The sequence below is a fragment of the Pleurodeles waltl genome, chromosome 7 (assembly GCF_031143425.1).
Source record: "Pleurodeles waltl isolate 20211129_DDA chromosome 7, aPleWal1.hap1.20221129, whole genome shotgun sequence".
NCBI classification, from domain to species: Eukaryota; Metazoa; Chordata; class Amphibia; order Caudata; family Salamandridae; genus Pleurodeles; species Pleurodeles waltl.
The window spans coordinates 687,410,436-687,430,030 of record NC_090446.1 but is presented as its reverse complement, the minus strand read 5'-3'; the positions used below and the strand labels follow the sequence as shown (position 1 = coordinate 687,430,030).

The following is a 19,595-nucleotide window of genomic DNA, read 5'->3' as shown; positions in this document are numbered from 1 at the left end:
CGAGGCTTCCGAGCTCTCCCCTGGTCCTTTCATTTATTTTGAGCAGGAGGTGAACATTGAGCTTCTGCAGCTCCAGAACACCCACAGCACTATCATGTAAGAGGCTGGCTTATCTGCCTCTTGGTCCCTGCTCCGATTTGAACCCTGTGATCCTGGCCTTTTATTTTGTGCTCCACCATTGGGTCTCTTACCTACCCAAGATCGCTCCTCATCCTCGTCTCCGAGGCCTACGGTAAAATGCTTTGCTTTCCCTTCTCATGCCCTCCTCCTCCATCTTTCCTATGGATCTTATGTCTCACCTGGTGCCCATAATGATCAACCACCTCCTTTGCCACCCTGACAGCCCAGACCCTCCCCCCTTGGCCTCTCATATATCTTACCTTATCCAGGACTTACATTAAAGCTCCTTACTTTCCCCATGGGGCTTTTATGCAGGCCTCAGGCCTACCCCCATTTCTGTCCGTGCACTGGGCCTCTCATGTCTCACTTTGTGCCTGCACCGAGGGAGTCGTGAACATGCCACTGTAGCAGCTACAGCAGCTGTGGAGTTCTTGATGTGCCTCTTCTGTCTGCAGGTTTGCAGACAAAAGCTTACATTTAAAGTGAAGGAGTGGGTGGGTGAGTGATAGTCTGGATGGACAGATGCATCAATGAATAAGAGAAAGGATGGATGAGTGAAAGGGTGGATGAATGGATGGCTAATGGGATGAAGATGGATGAGCAAAAGGATGCATGGCTGAATGAAAGGGTGAATTGATCGCTGAGTGAAAGAGTAGATGAATGGATGGCTGAGGGGATTGGTAGATCGGCGGGTGGAAGGCTGAGAAGAAGGGTTGATGGACGGATGGGTGGAAGGATAGATTGCTGTGTGGATAGTTGAAGGGATGGATGAGTGAAAGGATGGATGGATGAGTGATGTATAGGTTCGGAGATGAAAGGATAGGTTTGGACAGGGGCTTCATGAAACCCCCCGTTTTAGCAGCTACAGTGAGGATGGAACTCTTGATGGGTCTCTTCTGTCTGCAGTGGCAGACAAATGCTCATAATTAATGTGACAGGGTGGGTGTATGAGTGAGCGGAAGGATGGATGGATGGGTGGCTGAAATGGATGGAGAGATTTGGAGATTGGATAGATATGGATGGATGGACGAACAGAATGGTGAAAGACTGATGGATGAAAAAATGAATGACAATGTAAAGGTGAAATGGGAGATATCAGTGGGTGAATGAAACGATGAATGGATAGATGCCTGGATGGCAGAGACAAGAGAGTTTTTCTGGGGAGGTTGTGATGACTTTCATCGCTTGCTTGGTGGCATAAGAGCTTTGATTCGAAGGAGGATCTTTTAATTTTCAGGCTACTCACTTTGCCTGCACTATGTTCCTTTCTCTACCTGGGGCTTATCAGGCAGGTATGGTGCTGGGGCATGGCTTCAGAGGCCAAAATGGACATGCGCTGAATGAACTCCATTGTTCCTCCCTGCCTAACTGCCGTTTATCCTGTAGATACCATCGCTGCCAGAAACCTCAGCATCCACACGCACCAACCTCCTTGAAGGTGTGAAAAGAGATTCGTCGCCTGCAGGGATGAAGCACCAGAGTGTCTGCTGCAGCCACATCATGAAGGTCCCAGGGGCAACCGCACACAATTTGTGACCTGCTGCTCGGCTGCCTCACCTGGAGCGGCCGGGGGGATTGGTGTGCTGACAGTGACCTTGCCGACTGTGCGCGAAGCATCCTTGACTTGGACCACGCGGTTGTTGAGCCCGCTAAGCACTGCAGAAGCCTTAGCCCTCCCCCACTTCACCTTGGCCCACAAAGATGGCATAGGACTGCTGCCTCTCATGGAGGCCACGTTGTGACCATGCCCTGCCTGGAGGCCGGAAGATTGCTTCAATGAAGCAGCAGACCGTGAGGAGAGGTAAGCCGCCGAGGACCTTCCTGCTGGCGATGCTTGCAACTGCTGCCAGGGACGCAAAACTACGGGCTGACTTGTGCCATAAGGGGGCTGTAACTAACCACTGCAACCCATCCCCTCCTTACTCTTCTACATAGTGATGGGGACTCTGTGCTAATTAATAACCATGCATAAAGTACTTCAGAATACTTCACCGCAATCGACATACCAGAGAACATACCCTGCCTGGGTATACTGGCATGTGGCATTAGCCTTGACAAGCACCGGCGTCTGGATTTGCGACAACACCTCACTGTCTCTGCATCCGGCGAGAGATATTTGACACCTGCTCCTACTGGTGATATTTGACTCTGACCCCCGAATTTGGGGTCAGTGAGGCTGCTCGTGCTGCCACGCCCCAACGAGACATTTAGCCTGGAGCTGGCAAGCAACCCTGACAAACAGATGACTGCCTGCACCTCCCTAATGTAATTCCCGATTATAGTGCTCACCACTGGGGCCTAGCGATGAGCAAGACCTGTGCAAAACTGTATCCAACCACACCACTTCCTCTACCCACTTATTTCTTGGTGATCTGTGTCAAACTTTCACTTACCTCAGGGGGGGCTGCCAGTGCTACAGCATCTTACCACCATATTGGTACAGACAAGTGGGCCCTGAATAGACCTTCCACCTGGGTCTACTACAAAAGCTTTTGTTAACATCAGCCACGGGATGCCTTCTCACTGGTACACAAGGAGCAACCCCACACCCTCAGGCAGCCCTTGATCACCTCAATAACGAGTTTGATTCCTCCGACAACCCTACACCCCCTCTGTCGCTCAGTGACCAGCTAGATTCAGTGCTGGAAGCTGTGGAACGGATCTGCACCTCATTAGAGAATACCTCTACATTCATGGAGAGCAAAATCGACACCGCAAACGGTTGGACAAGGTCCACACTGCTGGATAAATCCTCACTGACCTCCAACCACGGACTTGTGACATTGAATCTTCGCTGCTCACACTAGCAGAACATGTGGGCCTCCTTGAATGCCAGGCTCTAGACACTGAAGGCCTATCCCAGAGTAACAATATATGCATGATTGGTCTATCGGAGGGTGTAGAGGGAACGGATGCTCTTACTTATGTGGAATAATGGCTAAAAGACCTATTTCCCCCAGAGGCATTTTTGCAGTTCTTTACCATGAAGCACACTCATTGGGTCCCTGTATGGCAATGGCTTCCTGGCTCCAATCCCAGAAAATTCCTATTTCAACTCCTTCATTACCGTGATAGGGACTATCTAGCGAGAAGCTTGTAAACTTTGAGAAATCTAGGTTGACAGTGCACTTGTGATGCTTTTACCCAGACTTCACTGTTAAGGTATAGAGACACTCCTTCCTGGCAGTCAAGCACCGACTTGGAGATCCGAAACTCTCTCTTGTTCCCAACATGCCCGCGTGTTGTGTCCAACAACACTTTTTTATTTTTTACTTGTTCTTAGGAGACTTGGGATTAGCTAGAAGCTACCAGCCTGACTGCCACAGACTGGTCTGCTTGATGCAAAACAATATCTCTAGGAGTGGCTGTGCCCCAATGATGAGGGTGTGACCCCGATCACTATGCCCCATCCAATCCCAACATGCGCCAGACTTGGAACACGTCAATACAGGAGAGGCGCTGGGCCCTGCAGACTGCTGCCTCAATATGTGAAGCAACGCCAAGTTCAGAAACTGAAGACTACTCTGACAAGTCCATCAGTGACACTCTGATCACAATCCTCAGCATATGCAGCTCATTTGGGAAGATGCACTCCTCCATGTTCCCACATGGCGACTTCAGCCAACAGTACTAGAGGATCCACCCCCCCCCCCCTACTGTACAGAACTTGGCTCAGTCATTGCCGACTATTTTGATCATAATGTTGGCACGGCCTCTTCCAACCTAACAGAATGGACACTGTTTGGGGACACTGTGGAATATGCGACGTAGATTAAATAGGGACATTTCTCCCATTGAGAACATGTTATTAGATCATTGACTCAAGTGCTATCTGACCTCAGCGCTACTCACCAACTAGCAGATGTACAATGCGAACACAATGTGTTATTGGAAAGGCTGCATTGTCTTAACTATTCGGCCCACTTAGCTTGTACGCACGCTGCTGATGACAAATCAGGCCAGCTCCTGCCTAGCTCATCAGATGGGATCAACCTCAACATCCCATAAAGTCACTCTGCTCCGCTGGAGAGAGACTCCTCTACACCCAACATGCCATACATGGCAAGCTTACAGGATATTATATGTACTCTTACAATCAGTGACTAATACCAGCCCTGGAGATTTTGATTCTAGCCTCTACACAACACCGCTGCTGCACATTATCCCAGACCAGAAATCTGAACACGACAGTCCCCTCACACTGACTGAAGTTCAAGATTCGATAAGGGCACTGGCAACAGGGAAAACTCATGGCCTGGATAGACTGGCCGCTGAGTTTTGCAATGCGCAGATGCCCCTTCTCACCCCCAACACCTACTGACAATGTATGAAAATGCCCTGTCCACTGGCAGCATTTCCGACTCCCAATGGAAAGTAAAACTTTTCTCCCTTCCTAAATCGAACAAACATCCCACACAACTAGGCTTATACCGACCACTAGCCCTGCCTAATACAGATTACAAGGACCAAGCCAAAATCCTTGCAGACTGACTGGCACCTATTGTCCTGACCTTAGTCCACTCGGACCAAAACAGGTTTGTTCCCGCCCAAACACTTCACTGCACTTCTGCTGTGTCTTCCAAGTCATGACCTACTTGCAACAGAGGCCTGGTCAAACGAGGGATGCATGGTCCTAAATTTAGAAAAGATGTTTGACTCCTTAGAATGGGACTACCTTTTTAACACACTGCCTCACTATGGCATTGGCCACCTGTGCTTAGTACCACTGTTGTATACCGCTCCATTAATCAGGGTCAAAACGGGCCCCCTAATCTCTGAACCGATAGTCAAACACTGGGGCACACCACAGGGATATCTATTTGCCTCCTTATGGTTTTTACTGGCGATAGCCATGCGTAATGGAGGCGGACACTGGGGCATAACCTTGGGTGATGGAACACACATCTTAGAGATACGCACAACATCCCAGCTACAATAGCTTCAACCCTTGAACATTTTGAATTCCTCTCCGGATTGAGGGGAAACTGGAGAAAATCATGCCTGTTCCCATTCCAGACAAGGGCCCCCCAACCCACAGTTTGTTCTATATGGTTCGCAATAGACTGGCAACCTCATACATTTCGTTCTCTTGGAGTAGGTATATACCATTTACAAGCAGACCTTTTAGATGGTAACATTACCTGCGCTGTTGTGTCCCTAAAGTCCCGAATGCCCTCCTGGTGCACATTACCGCTATCAGTCACGGTATGGGTGGCACTACTTAAAATGGTAGTTCTCCCTCGCCTTTTATATTATTTTGCAAATCTCCCTCTCCACATCACTGCTGCATTTTTTTTGCTCCGAGGCACAGCTAGGTACATAAATTCATCTGGCACAAATCCAGATGTAGGGTAGCTTTGGCCAAACTATGTCTGCCCACAAATCAAGGTGGTCTTGCTGTTCCACACTCTGAGCAGTACTACCTTGCGTCTCAACTCTAGTGGTCAGCCAAACGGCTGGCAGTTTAACCTGACAGACATGGACACGACCATTCCCACCTGGACCCTATCTGCCACACTCCTGTTATTTCACCCTAGCATGACCACCCAACTCACTGTTACTAGAAGTAGCCTACCGCTGCTAATGCAGGTGCCTTCATCTCACAAGAATCACAACCCCTTAAGCACCAGCACTGGCACAACATGGACCACCCAGAAGTGGCAGATTTATTACATCAGCGGAATCAACCTTATGGCATGCCGCTGGCTTGCACACTTTAGGCGACTTATACCGTGATGGTGTGCTGGCATCTTATGATGCACTGATGGAGGAGGACGGCCTAACTCCTAGTCAATTCTTGTTCTACAAGTCACTGACCCCTTCCTTAGGGACTAGATGGGGTGACATAACCCATGAACCTCCAAAGCACCTTACGGTCCAATATCTTCATGTGTAGGGAACAGGCAGATGCCTTATACAGCAGTTTCCTGACTCGCTGTGTATTCACTCTGCTCCACCACTCAAGACCTTACAACAGCGATAGAAGGCTGATTTAATGTATCCTTGCATGGGCAAGGAGTGGGCCGCATTGTTAGAAAGCCCTAGACATGAGCCACGCAAAGCCAGTTTTAAAACTATAAAGCTTCACATTGTGCATAGGGCGTATCTTACTCCTGCCCATATCAATCATTATTACCACAGAGACGACGTTGCCTGACCCCCGCTGTAACCTGGTAGCTTCAGATCTACTACATACGTTATGAGCTTGCCCTCAGTTACAGAACTACTAGCTGAGTGTCACGTCCCACCTAGCTGCATGCACTGGGTGCCTGGATTTACACAAGTGGGGGGATATGCATCCTGGGTCTACACTGCTTGCACAAACAACGAAGGGACTCCTCCTAATTCCTGGATCTGGGATTATTAGTGGCCAAACGCCCTGTCACTCATAGATGGAAATCTCCTAAGCCCCAACCCCTGAAAGCCTGGATACACTGAATGCTTAACTGGGCGCAGGTGGAGAGCACTGCCCTGCATAGCAAAGAAAACCTAGGCCTACAGAAATACCCCATTGCCACCTACTGGAACACTATCCTAACTGAGCTTCAATCTGCCACTACACATGATATTGATAGTAACGTAGAACCCATATAGGGTGTACATTCTTTATAGCTTTCCTCATTAAATAACCGTTGGCAGAGATATATGTGCCTCTATTGTAATTGCGGGATTCGAGGTATGAGTTGGGGGGTGGGGGGGAGACTTTCTGTTGCACAATTTGTTTTAAGACGTTTCTTGATGTGTTTCTTGCATGCACAGTTCCGTATAAGTTGAACCTGTTGTCATGTCAAATACCTGCAGCGACAGACACCTCTAACCCATATTTAACAATATTAAACTTGTGAATCTACCTTATGACTACTTATTGATTACGAAGTAATGCTGTGCTGGCCTGCGCGACATACATTATGCAAAGGTTCTCAGTGCCCGTCCTTTCTGCCATGGACTCCGTATAGTGACTGTCCATTCTACACGCCTATTTGCAATGTTTATATTTCCCATACACTGTAACATTCACTACAGTACCCGTAATTCTAAATACTTGCCAAACGCTGCTAAAACTTACTCTTTAAATTGTCTCTAATGTATGTTGAACTCAAAATGTAATAAACAGATTCAAACAGAAACTCTGGTGGGCGTGGCGCTGTTTTGCCAGCAAGTTCTTCCTAGACAGCCAGTAGTTTTTGGTCTCAAAAAGCCCACATTGCCATAGTAGTTCCAGGCACTGAACAAAACTAATTTGTGTGCTGATATGTTCCTTGCAAAAGAGCAGAATGTGGTCACTTACAGTGAAGCTAGCCAACAAATAGAGAGCTATAATAAAAACAAAAGGTCTTGAATAACGCCAGACCTAATTACGGGCCCAACTGTTAAAGAAAGTCACAAAAGTGCACTCATGATATATCTCCTTGAATTAATGCAGATTTACGGCTTTCATGAATTGACATGAATTCCCTTAAATAGGCCAGGAAATGGCACCATTAGAAAATATCTGTGAACTGCATTTTAGCAAGAGCAAATATGAATGCCCCTGTGAAAATCTTTTGAGTGTTTACAAGTTCACTTTTCCTCCAAATAAATTTTTCCCAGCCCTGGAAGAAAACTTTACTTCTGCCGTTGTCAGTAGTTAATGTTCAGCCCTTCTTAGCGTGGGAAACGATTACAGGAGAGCTGCTAAAAAAACCTTTAAAAATGCAAGTTAGTAGGTTTACACAGACTTAAGCGGACATTCCAACCCTGGGACTATTTCTTACTGCTTCCTTCAGCTCTAGTTTATAGATCTGTGAAAAGGTGCCATTGTCGCCGCACAACATGGCACCAAAGGGACAAGTAGATTTGTGAAGCTACCTGTCCCGTGGAAAGTGGATATTTTATCAAATACTACACTCAGCTACATGTACTACTTTTAAATCCCATGCCTTAATGTGCAGTAAGGCTTACTTTGGGGAGACATTTGTTTGTTTTTAAAGGGACTATTTTGAGAAGTCAAACTAGCAGTTAAAGCTTCATAGCCAGGCAGCTGGTGGAAGACCTCAGTCATATTTACCTTGTCACTGTAGTGGATGGTACAATGGGTGCTGCAGTCCACTTGTGACATTTAACCTACAAGCTTTGGATACCCCTTGATATCAAACAGTAGTAGTAGTAGAAGTATATCTTACATAGGTAAGTTACATATGTCAATCAGGAGTTTACCATGTTAAAAGGAGGAGCACTAACACTTTTACCACTGGTTGGCAAGGATAAAGTGCACAGAGTTTTATAATCAAAAAACATTACAGTTCAACAAAAAAGCAAAATAATTTGGGTGACCCTGCACAAAGGACAACATTTCTATAAAACACTCAGTATGAGAGAAGAGAACCATGATCCTGCGGTGTTGGAATGATGCAGGGGAGTAGAATGCCCAACACCCAGGACATATCTGAGATCAAGGACAACAGGTTTTATGTTTATTTTGGCCACTGAATAAGTAGACACAAACTCCTGTAGCATAAATACTTTGGTTGTCAGAGTTCACAGTACCACAGTGTGGATCTGTAAAGGAGGACTGGCTGCTACTAACGCAAATATGCATCCATTTACACATGTTGTTCAAACATATGTATGATTTATTAACACAAAAGCCTTTACTACTAGGGTAGGCACTCGAAGGAAAGTCTGTAAGCTCAGCCTGCATTATTAACAGTGGGTCCCACAATAATGCAACAATTTGAGGCTACTTAGAATGCTTGTAGAACACTCCCTAATCATATGTAAATAAAATACAGAAGGATGAATTCAAGACCAGCAACTGTTTGTCTTCAAGATAAAGTGTACACAAACACTTGCAACTTTAAAAAACTGCTCTGCTAAAGTATTATGCAACTTCAAATACAATTTCTCTGGGGCATCCTTTAGTAAAAACCGGTTTGGACAATGTCAACATTTAAAACAAGCGCTTAAAAAAACAACAGAACTGTCCTTGGCAAGCTGTGCATTTTTATACTGGAAGCATATGCCACAAAAAGAAAAAAGAAAGATACATTCTGGCTGCAATATCGGAGCATAAACAATTTTCATGCAAAAAACAGTACCTTATGTAGCCATTGCGCTGATGATGTTTTTAAATAAAAGGCTTTCATTTGTGCAGTGAATTTTATTATTAATGTTATCTGTGAAGGAGACTAGAATAAATTACCACAAAACCAAGCACTCAAATCACAGGCAGCTACAACATTCTTTATATGCTTTACAACTTTTGCATTTGCATTGCAATAGATCTCGAGTTAGAGCTATTAGCGTTTTAAACTCCTAACCGGACTTTTCTTGCCACAAACTGAAAATTAAAACAGTTTCACATAAACGAGCTGATGGCCACCCTGAGCGCGAAGCAGACACACAAAAGGTAACAGAAGTTTGCTTTCTGTGAAACGTATTGGCAAAAGTGCAACTATCCATGTAACTGACAAAAGTGCAATTATCCATGTAACAGGGTCGATGAAAAGTAGCCCAGAAACCATATGGAAAACATAGAGCCTCGTAGTTTTTTTGTAATTGGCTGGTGGGCTCAAGGAGGGCTAAACACTGGACACACTAGTGTCCACTAGAAACACTAGTGCATGCCTTTCACTATTGAAATCAAGCAAATTTTAAAAGGCAAGCCCACAAAACAACCAAACTGATGGGAGTGGTTAAAAGCACAGAGAGGTTACAGCAGGGACAGAGCGCTTTGCGCGCTCGACCCTAAAAAGAAGACAACAAATAAATCACCATCTAACTGGGCACCCAAAGTGCAGGCCAAATAAACCTCTGGAATTTAAAGGAATTATTTTAGGTAGAACTGAAAAACGTGCACAGGATTTATGCAGTCACTCAAGGCCAAGGGACATAATGAGTAAAGTGGTTTGACCCACTGCCTAATCTATGGTGGGCAGAAGCAAAATGCGATTGAGAAATGAACAGACCAATGAAGGAATCAGTCTTACCAAAAGCCCCTCTAACTAAAGATACAATGTATGCTTGTTTGGAAAAAGAACAGTCTGGGAGATAAATAATGGAGAATCAATGTAAACCGATTATGGACAATGATATCGATGACATGACAGTAAATTGGAGGACCGATGTGACAAAAGCGCATGTATCCTCTCATTGGTGAAGATATACAATTTTCAGGAATTCATAAGTTTGCAGAAGCAGGTCCAGAAACTGTACTTGCATGAACACATGCATGTACGTTTGCTCATCCAAAAAGCTGCTGAGTGCATTTTCTCTATACCACAGTTGTGTCCCATCCTGAAAAAAAGTTTTCACTGCTCTGTTTCGGCAAGCATTGTGGTCACCATTCTCACTGAGCAAGAGCTCTTACTGTACAGAATGTTGGACACGCAAGTGCTCTATTATGCCCAGGCTCTTTTATTTACCTCAGTTTGTCAGGCAAGGTCTTGGGAATTACTTTGGGAAAGGAAAATTTTATTGGAAAGTATTCCACTGACTTTAAAAAAACGTTAGTGTAAATAAACTAAGCGCACACTTACGATTAAGAAAGGCCACAGTCAGTTTTTACACTTGACTACGTTATGTAATCTTACGAAAATGCCCTTTTCTCACTTTTTATCAGGACGCCTTTGTTGTCAAAATTGTGAGCATTTCCACATGCTTTCTAATTGACAAAACATTTCAGATGTACAAGCAGGTGAACTTTGCAGGTGCTGTTGGAGCCTAAATGTTAAGCTCAACAGGCATGGTAACAACTACACGTTTTCACTGTATCAACATTTCATATTCGTATTCTAAAGTGTAATCACTTTGCAGAGTGTTCCTTTATCCTCTGACCAGGTGGCACTAAAGCAAGGCGGAAAATATGTAATGTATTCAGGTCTACTAAACAATTACATTCCTGATCATCCTCATACTCATTTCACACCACTGCAACGTAACATGACTGCCATTTCATCTTTCAACATGTTGTTGTGTGATATTGCAATATTACATTTACAGTTAAAGCTTACAATTATCATGGACTAGGATCTGGCAGGGCTGTCTTTATCACAAACAAAGACACCATGAACATCTTTACTCTAACTCAAAGCGAAGTAATTGCTTTCACTGTCGTATAGTCTCGAGCTACATGAAGGAACTAATGAATGGTCTAAAGCCAAGTCAGAAGAAGGCCTGGTATTTCTGGAAAACGTCTTGTAACCCTCTCAATCATTCACAGTGTGACTGCTGACACAAAATATTTCATACTGGCCAATGAGGTGGCTGGAGAGGGTACAGCTGTTCAGCAAATGCGCAGATTGAATAATTTTAGATTAAATAAATGTTGTGGTGGTACATATTGTGTCAACACTGCAGTGTATACTCTCTGTAAGATCTGTACAATTTATTACATGATAACTTAGGTACTGATCTCTGTTTTGGGGCAAATTCATATGCTGTCTATTAAGTTCTGTAGGCCACATGCTGCTCTTTGTGTCCTGTTCATTCTATGCAGACGTTTGAGGAAGAACATACTTCGTAAAACTGTTTTATCATGCATTTTGCTTATTCACAGTACAAGCTCAACTACTCAATGTTGCAGTTGTACCAGCTTACAATTGTGAACCACAGACAAGGACAAAGGTAGGTAGAGACACAGCTGAGATAATATAAGGAAACACGATTAGAACAAAGTTCCAAAGGTTGGCAGATGATCAAATTGCATATTAAGATATTAAACAAGGAAAGTTCTTAATCCAAGGAACAGTGAAATATAAGGGATGTTGTAACACTGATGGATAACCTTGCTCTAATAGCAAGTAGCAGCAATGACAGATCCACTGCAATGCTGAGAGATTACTACATGAATTGGAAGACTCTCACTGAAAAATCAGCAAACATTATTAAGAACGCACTGCAATCAAGTGATGACTAATAGCATGCCAATCATGGAATCACCAGCTTTTAAGCACTAGTCACTAACTACACTGCGACATAGCAGAAGAAGCAATTCTTGCCCCAATCCAGCATTAACTTGGATGATAGGTGCCCTGACAGAATTCTTTAGCATTTGGCTTATTTGTAGAGAATTAACCTGGCTCCTGAGGGCAGCAGAGTTTTTTTTTTGTTACAAAGCAGCACGGTTACACAGTTAGTGTTAGTTACACACTTGCAGGTTTACACACTATTAGACCAAGGTAAGTACAGCATAAGGTAGTGTAGAAGGGGGCAGCCGATCTGGGAAACCTGAAATGAGGGAGTGTAATGCTATCTGTATTTAACCACCGATTCCATCCGGACCACCAACTCCATTTTGTGCTTAGCTGAGCTTCAAATGCTGTCACATTGGTGGTGCGGGTATTTTTCCACGCTCAGCTTGTTTTTTTTTTACATGGAATGTGTTTTCGCTCTTCTCACCAGAGGAGGGAACATATCTTGGGGCATGCAACGATAAGAGTGTAAAAGGATAAGAATGTTTATAGCAAAGAAAGGTACAGCTCTGTCTTGGAAATGCACATTGGAAACTGGCCATCTTTTTGTGTGTTTTCAACACGGACCAAGTACAGCCAGCGCTTGAATTTCACAACTTACTCGAAGGGAGGGGGAAGGTCACTAGAACCTTCCTCTTGGGTTTGTTTGTGGTATATAAGGTGGGGAAACCTTGGGAATGAGGCAGAAGGACCTCATTGTGAGGGTAGACGCACTGTTCATGGGACTCCTTGGGGGAATATTTCTCCTGTCTCAGCGTGTCCAGGGTTCCACAGCTGGGCATTGGCAAGGACAAGGATGATGCTGGATTCGATCCCCATGGTGATGCATTTTTATTTCTTAAATATATATCTTTGCTGTGTGCGTGCATAAATATATATAAACTCACTGCATACATATTAATTGTTGCTATATTGCATTTTTTCTGCTTAATATTATTCAACTGCTGTGATTATTTTAGTATCTACACGTGTTTTGCTGCATTCAAGTTAAATTTCACGTTAATATTTTTGTATACTTTCATTTGAGACATGGGAAGTGCCTTAATAAATTAATTACTCAGACTAAGAGTGCTGCATTCTTAGCATTCCTTACCCTTTCTCAATCTTGCCACCAATCCCCCATGCATTACACTAGTTGTCTTTTCAGGGGTAGCATTCATCGCACAAATCAGATGCTAGTGATATACTTGGAAAAAGCTTATCCAAGATGTACCTACTAGTTCGTAATGGGTGAATCTGAACTCAGAGTGGAAACTTAAGGACTTTCAAGAGGAAGGCTTCAAATAAACAATGTAACAGTTTTAATAGATGGAAATTATAAACTGCATGAAAGTGTCTACCATCAAGGTAATATGTTCTGTTGAGTGAAATTAAACCGATCACATGCCAGAAACCTCTGTGCAACACAGGTGATATTCAGTAGAAATGAAGAAAAACATACCCTAACGATCCCCCATAAATAAAGTCTTCGATATGCCAAACAACTCTGAAGCAGATATACACATTTCAGCATTAAACCGCTGATGAAATTAGCATTTAAAAGAAATCAACACCATAGCTGCTTGTCGAAGTTTTGAAAACAAATTTAAGAGGCAGAGTGTCATTAGTAGGACGCAGTTGTCTCCCCTTTTCTCGATCACAGACAAATGTGCATAGGAGGGCATAAGCAGAATCAAGTATGTTTAGATTATGTATAATTTGAGGTGTGCCATTACAGTACAAAGATTCTTCTACTGTGTGACTGTCCCTGAAAAGTGCAAGCAAGCAAGAGACTGCTTCCATTGTGGGTCTTAATTTGCCTGTGCAGGAAACGGAGGGTGATATATGAGAGTCTGACGAAAAGAGGGAGGGCTTGGAAAACTGAAGAAATCGAAATAAGGGCAGGTGAAAAGGCTTCAGATTGGGTCTTCTAGATTGCCAGCAGTGTTCCCTATCTGCTGCAAGCTCGGGTGCCTGCCCAGCCACTATATTCATGCTGCATATGAAAAACTAGTGTGCATACAAAAGGTAAAAGGTATCTTTTGTTATGGGGGCAGAGCTGGCCAATAACTGAAACTGTTGGTCCCCTGTTGGTTTATGGCAACCTTGAAGCAGGTGGCTACATTCCTCCTTTTACTCTCATTAGCACTGCTGCAGAGATTAAATGTGTTGATAAAGTGCTTAGGATATCAGCAATCTTTTGATGGTCCTGCTCTTGCTCCCAAGTCTCCTAATTAAATGAAGAGCCTCCCACCATCCCAGTTCCAGATATATATTCTCGGCGCAAAGTAGGAGGAAACCACTTTAAATAGTAATTTGTCCCCATTTTCTTTTACAGCACATGAAGTGAAATGCCCACAAGTGTGAGAGTATGAAAGTTTGCAAACGACTAAGTGTGCACATGTATGTTCACCGCAGTGATATTTCCATAATTCTCTCTCCTCTACTGCTTGTCCTCACGGTGGGCAGCGAGCCAAAACACCCTTGTTCAGATGTTGTACTAAGAATGCACAAAGCCATGGCTCAAACTCATGCATACAACTGCAGTAAGCATCACTTTCATTACTTCATTCAGTTCTCGCAAAGTAGCCTTTCATATCATATTTTCAAATAACATATAGATGTGCAGTAGATCAGTCATTTTCCGAATAAATTTTCATAATCTACAGATCGAATGTTAATTCTTCCAAAAGGGAAGTGAAGGATACTTTTGGCACCTGATGGCATAGGGCTTAAATAAGAAACTGCTAATATTAGTGAAATTAAGAGAAATGCAGAAGACACAGCCCTTGATCATCTACAGTGGACTATTGATTCTCATGTGGATTGTTCCAAAATATATTTTTCACCATTTACTTTTTTTGGTATTTTACAGCCAGTTTTAAGTTTCACGCGTTTCAGAATCTGCCGACAGGTAATATGGATGATAAATATGAACGGAAGAGGCAGCAGCAAGCCCATATCACTTTCGAACATGGATTGAATGGCTGCTTTTTTACAGTGTTGACAGTCAACCTATTGCTAGACTCAGGAAAAGTGGGATTAAAGTTACAGTTCCAGATTGGACGAGATATGTTTTTTAAGAAATATAGGACACAAATAGCACAACCACGATGCGAAAACCACATTTTGGATCCTGTTGTAAAAGTGAACCCAGACAAGTTTGAAATTATGTTGGCAACAAGGGTGGTATCCTGTGGCCTAGTGATATGTGGTGGACAGAATTGAGAGCCTCGCCAGAGCAGTGGATAATGTAAGAAAAATGGAAAAGCCTGGATTTTTTAATGTCAATGGCTGCATCGGTGACCTGCATGGCTAAATCAAATGTCTCATTTATGTAAGATGAGAAAGATATTTACATTCCTACGTTTGACCCATTAGTGCAACACATTATAGCAGCCGTGCTATCTTGCCTGAAATTCACAACAACAGCATTGGTCCGCATGACCCAAATATCTGATTCAGACTCTTCAGATAATGCAATGGCATGTGCACAGCTGAGACTGAAGTGGCAAGGTCATGTGTCTGTTTCCCTTTTCATGCTCAGCACTGGCTACCAGTGGCAGACAACATTATTGAAATCCCATTACACTTCACTGGTTCGGCTCACAGTTTTTGATAGGGAGAATCAAAGAATACAGTTTGTTCAGGAATCACCCATCTCTCAGTGAATAAAACACGGATCAACCCACAGATAAATGAAGAACTGTTGTGCCTATACCGCACTGGTGGTAAAACAGTTAATTGAACATGTTCTTGCCTTTAGTCAAATGCTTAGAACATGCCAATTTCCTTAGTCATAACTGATCTACTCTAATGGTAGTATGTGATTAGGATACAATTTCCAGGACTAAGTGGCCAACCCACTCTAAATGGTTGATTTTAAAAGCAAACTTAACATAACTTAACAAGGAAGATGATTCTCTTCTTGTGAACACATCAACTCAGCAAAATGTGCTAGCTCGAGAACAACCCCACCATTAGACGTTCACCGAAGTGACTGGCACAATGCTGCTATTAATCCAACAACCATCATCCATAAATCAACAATGTCAAATTGCAAAGTTGCTCGAGTCCCTGCTTCTTGACATTAACACCAGATTCTAGCCAATCTTTGCTGTTCTCCTCTAACTACATATACAACTTGACAAATTCATGTGATTATTCCAAAATTGCCTTTATATGCACTGTTGATGTCCCTCAGACACTCCTTATTCCAATACCATCCAAGCCCTCTTCAAGGTCTTCACATATTCTCCTCCTTCCTACTTTATCTATTCCACCTTTCTAAAATCCTCCAGTCACTCCTTGGGGCGCCTAATACTTCTTTACAGCTGTCTGACCATCATCTAAAAAAATACATAACTATCCATTCACCCACAGCATCCAACAAGTCATCTATTTTGCTATATTAACACTCGCACATTCTCTTGCAAATCCTTCTGTTCTACTTTCACCGAGGAAAGTGGCATTATTTGTTTAGAGAACCTTTCCTGCTTCAGGACTATGTAGTGTTTATGAAGTGAGACAGGACCACTCAAAGTAATTCCTTTGTTAAACAGACCTAAAACCCACTGAGAATTCCCCTTCATATGTTTGTTATCGAGGATGATAACCACTAAGCTTTCTTCGTAGGTATGCCCCCAACATCCAGATTGTCAGACAGACAAAGAGTTGAACCGCGTGTACATAGATTATGGCATCTTTCACTTGAGAAGTTTCCTTTTAAGTAGAGCAAGGAACGAAGACAAGAGTAAGGTAAGAGCCACTTGCACCAACACCCCCTCCCCGATAGTGGTGCTGTGCCCTCTTGTCCACCTTCGCCTCCCTTGCTTGTAACTGTGAATTATCCGGTCTGGAACTTTATGGATGCATAATTGGATCTCGGACGCTAGCCCTCACTCTGTGACTCTGCCCAACTCACCTGTAATGTTTATTTATTGCTATAATCCCCACTCTGCATTTGACGTTTTCTCTCGTTAACCCACAATACTTCTTTCCCCTGCACGTTTATTACTGTTTCTTTCTCTCCTCTTTGATTTTGCACTTTTATAAACATTTTCGATACATCTCTCCCTCTTCTCTGACTCGCTCCCTTTATTTCCAAACGGGTTCGAACTCAGAATCGCTGTATCAGACACTCAACCACTTATTTATCTCTGCCCCAAAGCCACCCTTCAAATTATCGCACAACTCTACAGTATTCTCGACACCAAACTATCTTGTGTAAGATCCTCCAAACGATCCCTTTCTACATCTATCTCTCGCTGTCATTCAGAAGTCCATTATTGTCTCACAAGAGGGTATAAAACATCACAGTACTACTGCACTATGTATCGCACTACTGGTATGCGTTTCTTTCCTGACTATACTTGCCGCAGGAACTCCCGTCACCCTGGCTTCTCATGGCACCCTCATCTTCCACACTAGCTAGAGTATGTATTCTTTGTTAATCTCACTGACCACACTGGGTGCAAGGCAGGACTTTATGACTTAAAGGCTCAGTCAAGGCGATGCATGGCTTCTCTCGTGTGACTCACCGGCTGCACAGTCGCCTCATTTCACAGCGAGCAGAGCCTGACTTCAGATCAGTCTCCATACTGGTTGCTGTCTGGCCTTCTACCAAACTGCTGGAAGAGTTTGACCCCCATCCCTCCTTTTCACCCTGGCTGCACATGTTAGCATACAATCAAGCTGGTTGCAGAGCTTTTCTCTGGCCCGAATCTGGCTTCATCCTGGTCACAGTGGACGCAGATCATGGATCTTGAAATGTGTCCGGTCGAGTTTATGGATTTGTTATTAGCTCACACTATATGCAGAGCCTCCTCAGGTCTAATCTCCCGCACTGAATGCACGTCCTGGCTCAAGGCCTGTCATACGAACTGTGCAGGCTTGCCTTCTGGCGCTGCAATGTGGATTCCTAGTTTCAGCCCCCTCACAATCACCGCACAACCTGGTTATAAAGGCAGATTATCTGGTAGACATTCTAGAATTAACACATTCGAAACGGGGAGTAGGTTAGTGAGTTTGGTAGTGTTAGAAATATTTTAATGCTGCGATCTGGATTGTTACATTGTACAAAAGGGTGCCATGTCTGTACAGCATCTCATTACGTGGTCTTAACTGCTTTGATAAACTTGTGATAAAATATCACTCAAGGCGTCTCACAAATGGCATTCATGTGTTATATTTAAACACACCGTAGACATGGATATCGAGACATGAGCAGTCTGAAATGAAGGCAATGACATTACAACAGTGTTAGGTACCTGTCGCGGAGATTTCCACTATATTCACTGGCTCGTATTTCCCCTTTATTCACTGGCTCCTATTTCCATATTTCCCTGCAACAGCCCTTAACCTAACTACAGTACACGGAAACTGTAAGCCATGTATTTGACGAACTATTTTGCGATTCTTCATTGAGTCATAATATAAGCGGGTGCTGTTTTGGGTGAGAGTGAGTTCTACCCTGAACTGGTAAACGTAAACCTACATTGAAATCGTCACTGAATTTAATGCGAGTTGGTTATTTATAAGAATAAAATCATAAAGAAACTGGTGCTGCAACAAGGTGAAGAAACGTGTTCCTAAAAATATAGGTGACCACAAGAAAATGCACTTATATCCTTAGCCAAAGTCCTTACCCTTACAAACAAATCGCAAGAATGTCCAAAAATGCTTCATCAACAATCTACTCCTCTGCCTTTAGCCCCTTTCAATAACACTTCTCAAGACAAATGACAGCCATTTGTGAGGAATAAGAAGAGTTCTCCTGCTTCGTATTAGGAGCTCTAATGCCCACACACCAGTACACCCTGAAGTCGCACTCTAGGTTTTACGAGGGCCCTTCGTAAGGGTCTCTACAGACAAATTTACTCATTAATGCACTGATTACATATAGTGGTGTGCGCTCTAATTTGATAAACACCAAATGACTTGAGGTAAGTTACTAAGTCTGGGGGGGGGGGGTGCGTGCAGAGGCTATGATGTAAGGCAGTAGAATGCATAAAATGCAGTGTGGACAGTACACCTGGACAAAGGAGAGAGATAAACGATGTCCGTTAACGGGCATAGCATAGGTCCCAAGCGGGCTGAAGACTTAAGTATGGGCAGACAAAAGTGAGGGTGGCCAGCATACAGCACCTGCTGTTTGAATCATACATAACACAACCATACTAGCTATGAGAAACGGACACACATTACCGGCCAGACACCGCACCCACGCTACAGCCTGCAGAATCCTTACACCAGCCACGCACTTTCTCGTTGCTACGTGTCAAGGAGCGCCAGGTCTTCGCTTCCGGGTCACAATGGACCTACACGGCTACCGTAGGCATGTGAGAAAGACTAGAACAGTATTAGCAGTTACACAGTAGGCTAGAGTAGCGGCCATCTTTATAATAGATCCTTTGGCAGTTCGAGAATCAATCAGGACGGAAATGCACTTATAGATCACAAGGGGCGAACGGTGTACCCACTCTCCTAGCGCGCCCACTATGGATATACAGCTAATGTGGCTGCGATGTCCAGTTGAAGCAAGTA

At 43.7% G+C, this 19,595-nt stretch overlaps 1 protein-coding gene across 2 annotated transcripts in view; it reads right to left on the bottom strand.

Moving 5' to 3' along the window:
- The window catches only part of YIPF5 (Yip1 domain family member 5), a 71,580-nt gene extending 52,207 nt beyond the window's left edge, over window positions 1–19,373 (bottom strand). Inside the window, exon 1 of one of the 2 annotated variants that reach the window (XM_069244693.1) lies at window positions 19,313–19,373. The gene's annotated coding sequence lies outside the window, so the exon portion shown is untranslated. Of the gene's footprint in view, window positions 1–19,256 lie in introns of both variants that reach the window. The other variant, XM_069244692.1, reaches the window with a different exon arrangement.
- Window positions 19,374–19,595: the final 222 nt, after the last annotated feature.